The sequence below is a fragment of the Carlito syrichta genome, unplaced genomic scaffold, assembly GCF_000164805.1.
Source record: "Carlito syrichta isolate Samal-C Ts95f unplaced genomic scaffold, Tarsius_syrichta-2.0.1 Scaffold302856, whole genome shotgun sequence".
In the NCBI taxonomy this organism is placed as follows: domain Eukaryota; kingdom Metazoa; phylum Chordata; class Mammalia; order Primates; family Tarsiidae; genus Carlito; species Carlito syrichta.
In genome coordinates this window covers 271,253-279,230 of record NW_007246952.1, presented here as the reverse complement: position 1 = coordinate 279,230, position 7,978 = coordinate 271,253, and positions in this window count along the sequence as shown.

Genomic DNA, 7,978 nt, shown 5'->3' with positions numbered 1-7,978 from the left:
ATACACCAGAGAAACTGGAGACAAAAGGAATACCATACGAACTCTGGCAATTGTGCCTTGGCTGGGACCTACTTACTTGCACGTAGGGGAAGATACATGAATGTACACATGGAATAATTTTTAGTATGGAATTTCCAAGGTAGGCTGCCTGTTTTGCATGGTTTATGAAGACCTGGGGGGGAGAAAAAGGAAGTTGAGTGTTGACTTTGTAAAAAAGGAGTTTCATTTTCTGTGAATTTGCTGTTTGAAGTACACCCGTATTTTCATTAATTTATCCTCTTTTCGCAAAGTCCTATTGACCTTTCCTTCCCGATAAACCTAGGTAGCCCAGGGCTTAAACTATATCTGGTTTTGTATGGACATTCATGCTTATTTTTCTTTAAAAACATTTTTTAAATTGAAGTATAACACCCCTCCAGAAATATGCACAAAACATACAACTATATAACTCCATGGATTATCATAAAGCAAACACCTGTGAAACCATCATCCAGATTGGGAAAAAAAACACCTCTAGCACCCAGAAACCCTCCTCCTGCCCCCTCCTTGTCACTACTGTCTCTCTCCTTCCTGAAGCTTACTTCTATCCAGAAGTATCCTGGCTTACTAGATCAGAGCATTAGTATAGCTTATTTTGGGACTTAACATAAATGGACTCCTACTGTATGTAATTTTGTGTTTAGCTTACTTTAATCAATATTTTATATGTGAGTCCTCCCTTACTGCATGCTGCTGCAGTTTATTTTCATTGCTGTATAGTGTACCACTGTTCAAACACACCCCACTCATTTATCTATTCTACTGTTGAAATTTGGATCACTTCTAGTTTGAAGCTATTATGAATGATGTTACTATGAACAACGCTGTATGTGGTTTTTGATGCATATTGGCATATTTCTACTGGATGTATACTTAGCATTGAAACTGCTGTGCCATAGGGTATATATGTAAGTTCAAGTCTAGTGGATAATATGAGCTGTTTTCCAAGTAATTGTACCAAAATACAGTCTCTTTCAACAATGTACGAGTACTCCAACAACTATACAAACTTGCCAACACTTATTAACAATCTTGCTCATTTTAGTTATTCTGGTAGATAGGTAGTAGTGTTTTGTTGTGATTCTAGTTTCCAGTTCCTTGATTACAAACAAGGTTGATCATTTACATGTATTTACTGGCCATTGAAATATCCTCTTTTACCAAGTACCTTTCTCACCCATTTTCCTATTGGGATTTTCTGTCTTTTATGGACTTATAAGAGATCTCTTTATATTTTAGATTGAGTCTTTGTCACCTTATATGGATGACAACTTCTCTGGCTCTGTGCATGTTTACTCCCTCGTCATGGTATATTTTGATGAGTAGAAATTCCTAATTTTAGTGTAGTTTGATTTATTAATATTTTCTTTTCTGGTGAGTTCTTTTGTATCTTTTTAAAGATTTTTTTTTTCTCCCAAGTCCATAGATAAAACGTCCTATAGAAGCTTTATGGAGTTGCCTTTCACTTTAGATTTACAAACCACCAGAAATTAATTTTTGTATATGCTGTGGTGTAAAGGTTAAGCTTTATTTTTTCTTTCAGGTATTCAAGTGTTCCAACATTATGTAAAGAAAAAATTCTATACCCACTATTCTGGGTCAGAAACCAATGCCCATATGTGCATGGTATTTTCTGAACTTTTTTCTGTTCCATTGATCTATTTGGTTATCTTTGTGCAAATATCACACTGTCTTAATTATTATAGTTTCATGGTATGTCCTGTTACCTTTTTGTTCATTTTTAAAGAATGTCTTAGCTTCTTGACCCTTTTCACTTTATATAAATTTTAGAGTAAGATTTTTCAATTTCAAAAAGGAAAAAAGAAAAATTTACATACATTTTGAGATTGAAGGAAATACATAGCTAAATGTAAGGATAATTGATATTTTTGCAATATTTAGGTTTTTTTGTTTTTGTTTTTTTATTTTGAGTTGGAGTCTCACTCTGTCGACCCGGCTGGAGTGCCATGGCACACTCACGGCCACTCCAGTGTCAACATGCTGGACTCCAACGACCCTTCTGCCTCAGCCTTCCAAGTAGCTGGAGCTCCAGGCGTGTGCTATCACACCTAGCTAATATTTTTGTTTGTTTGTTTACTGTAGAAACGAGGTCTCGCCAAGTTGCCCAGGCTGGTCTCAAACCTGTGGGCTCAGGCAATCCACTTGCCTCAGCCTCCCAAAGTGCTGGGATTACAGTCTGAGCCACCAAGCCTGGCCAATATTTGGGTTTTATTCCTTAAAGTTTGTATATATCCCAATGAATTTAGATTCTATTCCAATAATGTTTTATACACAAGCTCACATACATGTGTTTATATGTGTGTATGTGGCATGTGTAGAAGTCTTTTACACTTTTTGTCAGACTTATTCCTCGGTATTTTATATTTGCTGATTCTATTATGAGTGGGTTATAATAATCTAAATAATAATTTATTTTTTAGCTCTTTGTTAATATTATACAAACATATTTGATTTTTATATATTGATCTTGTATCCAGCAATCTTGCTAAATAATTATGAAATTGTAATTATTTATTTGTATATTCTTTTGGATTTTCTATGTACAAAATAATATATGCAAATATTGGCAGCGTGAGATATCTCTTTATGATTTTTTCTTTTTCTTATTGAAATGGCTAGAAACTCCAGTACATTTTAGAAGAGAAGTATATCCTTGACTTGTTCCCTTCTTCAAATGGACAGTTTTCAATATTTCCCAGTAAGAATGTTGTTTGCTATTTTTTATAGTTATCTTTTCTCATAAAATAATTATCTTCTATTTCTATTTTGCTTAAAGCTTTTACCATGAGTTGGCATTAAATTTTATTAATTACTTTTACAGCTTCAGTGAAAAAAAATCACACGTGTTCTTATTTATTCTGTTAATATCATGAATTAAATTGTCTTTAAATGTAACATCAATCTTGCATTTTTGCAAAACTTTCTTAATCTTGATGATCTTTTTAAAATATATATTCTTGAATTCTGTTTGATGATATCATGTTTAGGATTTTTGTTTCTAGGTTTGTCAGTGAGATTGATGTATACTTTTCCTTTCTTGTAATATTTTTAACAGAATTTGGTATCAAGGTTTCCTAACCCTTTAAGTGAATTGGGGAGTATTCTCTCTTTTTATAGTCTCTGGAAAAGTTTTTATAAAATTTTTCTATCTCTTTTTAAATTTGGTAGATTTCACTACAGACATCGTTCAGACCTGAATTTGTGTGTGTAGGGGGGGGCGGGTCCTGACATTTTTAACAATAGATTTGATTTCTCCATTATACCTAGGACCATTCTGATTTTCTCTTTCTTCTTGTGTCAGTTTTGGTAAGTTGTATTTTTTTAGGAATATGTTCATTAAACTTATAGTTTCAAATGTCGTGGTATGAAGTTGTTTATAAGAGCTTCAAGTTCTTTTTAATTCTATAAGATCTGAGGTAAAATTATCCTTTATTTTTAGTATCAAATATTCCTTCTTGTACTCAATCAAAAGAAGTAATCTTTTTTTCAGATCCTGGGCTTAATGGATGTGGAAATACGGCTGTAGATGTTTTTTATCTCTGTGTTACTATTCCCAACACCTCGTTATGACTTCCTACCATCACCTTGAGATACTAACTCCAGGATAGGAAAGACAGAGAGAGTCTCCCTAAATATTACTGCTATCATCATCCATCCTTTATTTTTTTCAACTCTATTAGTTAGACTAAGACTTATATAGTTTAGTATTGTTATTGTAGTATCAAAAATATGTAGATCAAAGAATTCTCAGAAACATGCCTGTATAATCAAGCTCACATCTTAAGAAAAACAAACTTGACTGGAACTCCAGAAGCCTTCATGTTTCTTCCTAGTTATACTTTTCATAGGGGTAACCACCATCTAGACTTCAAACTACATAGATTGGTTCTGTCTTCATATGTGTCTTTCTTCCTTCATCAAAATCATGTCTTTGGGAATGATTCCTACTATTGCATATAGTTGTAGAATGCTAATTCTCGTTGCTGTAAAATATTGTATTGTGCTAATATATTATAATTTGTTTATCTATTCTACTCCTGATGGGCATAGTTTCCAAACTGATATGATTACAAATAGTTCCACTATGAACACTCTTGTATCTATTTTTTGGTGAACGTATGTATGCATTTGTTTTGAATATATAGTTTAAAATGGAATTGCTAGGTCATAGTGTTTTCATATGTTCAGCAATACTATAAATTAAAATACTAAAAAGAGTTTTGCAAAATGATTTTTATAAATTGACACTTACAAGCAATGTACAGAGGCTCCATTTGTTCCACATCTATGGCAACACTTACTGTTGTCCTTTCGCCCCCCTCATTTTATCATTTGGCTACATGAATAGTGGCATTGCATTGTGATTTTACATAGCATTTTCCAGATGTCTCACAAAGTCAGACATCCTTTCATAATACCCTCTTCTATGATTATTCAAGTCTTTTGCCCATTTTTTTCCTACACAGTTAATATTTATTTTTACCATTATAAAAATAATGCATGTTCATGACAGTAGGTTTGGAAAACATAGAAAAGTATACAAAAATTAAAATCACCTAATGTTTCCGTCAATATTTAAATTACTAGGACTTTATAATATTATATTATATCATGTAACATAGTTTATCAGTATATTTGTAAGGTAGCTATAAAATAATATATTAATTATGTTTATACTTCATAAACATTTACATTGGCTGTTGTTTTACTTAAGGTCCTTCAAAACACACAAATTAGAAATGAAGGGAAATCCTATTTTCTTTCAATTTTTTTTTTTTTTTTGAGTCAGAGTCTCACACTGTCACACAGGCTGGAGTGCAGTGGCATGCTCATAGCCACTGCAGCCTCAACCTGCTGGGCTTAGGCGATCCTTCCATCTCAGCCTTCCAAGTAGCTGGAACTATGGTGTGTGCTGCTACATCTGGCTAATTTTTTGCTTTACTATAGAGACAAGGTCTTGCCAAGTTGCCCAGGCTGGTCTCAAACCCTTGGGCTCAGGCAATCCTCTTGTCTCTGCCTCCCAAATGCTAGGATTACAGGCATAAGCCACCATGTCCAGCCTTCTTCCAATCTTAAAGTGAGTTGAGGACATTAGTTCTTTAATCTCATTTGATCATAAGGGTCCCCCTTGCTGGTCATAGGGCCAAGTCTATTCCTGGCAGCTGGGAATCGTTTGTACCAAGTCTGTTCCCTCTCCAGGTTAATGACATCACCAACCCCTCTCTTTCCTGAATGAGACACCAAGCCAGTTCTTACTCCTGTATTTAACACAGTTAAAATTTCCCAAGTCCAAAACCTTTCTTTCCCCACTGTCTGTTGCCTAATTTGGGCCTCTGTCTTCTGAATTATTTCCATTCCTCTTGACTGGTTTTCTTATCTCTATTATTATCCTATCTCTTCCCCTCCTTCCAGTCCAGTTCATTCTTTACACCCTAGGCAGCCTTTCTAAAAAGCACACCTAGCCATATCACTTTCCTGCTTATGACATCTCAGGGACTTTCCAATGCCTTTGGATAAGGTCCAGCTCCTTAAAGTGGTTCACACTGCCTCTCTTTTTTGGGGGGGTTTTCTTTTTTTTTTTTTTGAGTGGGAGTCTCACTCTGTCACTCAGACTGGATTGCTGTGGTCGCTCCCAGCCACTGCATCCTCGACCTGCTGGGCTCTGGCGATCCTTCCGCCTCAGCCTTCCAAGTAGCTGGAATTACAGGCGCACTAGCTACTATGCCAGGCTAATTTTTTTTTTTTTTTTTGATGTATTGTAGAGATGAGGTCTTGCCAAGTTGCCCAGGCGGGTCTCGAACCCACGGGCTCAGGCAATCCACTCTCCTCAGCCTCCCAAAGCACGGGGATTACAGGCTGAGCCACCAAGCCCGGCTCACACTGCCTCTCTTAATCTGGCCCCCGTTTCCTCTAGCCTCATCTCCTGACCCTGATAGGCCACAGACCTCTGTCCTTCAGAGCCTTCTTCAAAGTCTCTTTGCTGAACATGTCCTCACCTTGCTTCTCTGCTGGCAAAATCCTGTGCACATTTTCAAGGCCTGGTTCAAGTGCCATCTTGAGCTTCTAGATAGAATTAATCTGCTCTCTCCTGGTTTGCTGTACAAGCCACTTAGCCCACTGAATTGCTGTTGTTTCTTTGTCACTTGAGCCACACAATACATTTCTCAAATCTTTATCTCTTGTATTCTGAGCTCTCAGCACAAGACCTGGCATATTGTAGGTGTTTAATAAATTTGAAGAAGTGCCTAAAGGAATTAATACAAGGTTTAAAAAAAATTGTTAAGACCTTATTATGCACCAGACACTTTACTTATGTTGTCTCTTAAATTTCCTTCCGTTTTATGAATTAAGTGATATTCATATTATTCCATTTTTGTGAATAAGGAAATTAAGGAATAGAGAAAGTGAGTAATTTGCTGAAGGTCGCAGAGCTAATAAATGGCAGGGCCAGGATTGAAATCTAAGTATGGAAACAAATGTGGTTGTTTACCATTAAACAGCTGACTCACAGATTACAATCATTAGGATGATTGTAATAACAAAATGGTCATAGCACTTGACATTCACTTGTCAGTCCACAAAGCACTTTTTCATCCATTATTGTTGCTTGAGTCTCATCACAAACAGAAGTTGGCAGAATTACCCACCACCTCTAACTGCTTAAGAAAATGAAGTTTGAGGATTAAAGTGCCTTGCCTAAGGTCATGGGCTTAGTAAGCAGTGCAGCTGTAACTTAAATCCAGGCCTTCTAGCTCTAAGTCCAGCAGGGGATAAAGGGTGGACAAGATCCCAAAGGAAGGAGTGCTTTGAAATAATAAGCTGGCTGCTAGCTCTGGCAGACATCCTTTCCATTCCCTTTGCAAGTCTTCCTGGAGCCATGGCAGCTTCTAGGAGGTGGAAAGAAATCACGAACTGAAGGTTTCTGTAACTTCTGGTGGGTGGGGAATTCTTTGAGTAACAGCCATTGTTTGCCTTGGCTGAAAAAATATATATATAAAATAAAAGGGAGAGAAAACCAGTGTTTATAAACACTTTTAAAAGCTCGGTGGAACCCAGAGCAACATAGGAAACAAAAACCTCTCTTGGGCTGCTGTCCGGTGTGAGCCACCCCCAGGTAACCCCATATGGGCGCTGCCCACCAAGCCTGCCTAGGGAATCTCCACTCTCAGTGAAGAAAAGGATAAAACAACACAAATTCTCCAGGAGCCTCATTATTCAAACAGTTCCAGAGGCAGTAAGAGGACAGCGGTGACTTTGGGAGAAGCACAATCTTATCTCCAGGGTGAATAGGACCATTTGTTGTTTATGTCCAGGAAAGCAGGGCAGCACAAAAGAACCTGAGAACTCACAGGAGAAGGGCGCCAGAAGCCAGCAGCTGATCTTAAAATCCTCTGCAGAAACAATGGCTTCTCCCGGGATGAGCTACAGCCCCTTCTGAAAACAAAAGCTCTCGCTGAGGAAATTGGTCTTTTGTGGTTGTGGCAAGAAGGAACCCAGATAAAGCTAGCCTGGCCTGACCCTCTCCCCTCATGCAAGGGAGACACAGAACTAGTCAGGAAGCAGGGGAAGTTTGGGGGACCTGATCTTCTAGTTCTCCTGGATGCTCCACGGAGGCCACCACTCTTCTAGGGAGGCCCTGGTGTGTCCTGGTGACCGGCCTCTGAGTCCCCTTTCAGTGATGCTCTGTGGCCTGTGGTCTGTACCTTTCTTGTTCCAGCCAAAACCAAAAGCTGCTGTTGGCTTGGAGGCTTCTAAAGTTTCTCTGACAATGTTTGAACTTGGGTTAAAAATAAAAACTGGCCTGGGACTTTGAAGGGGGCCCAAACCTTGCCCTTACTCTTGAACTGGTTTGACCCTCTCACCATGCCAGCAAAAGCCCACAAATTTCAAAGCACGCACAGTTGGATGGGGAGCAGGC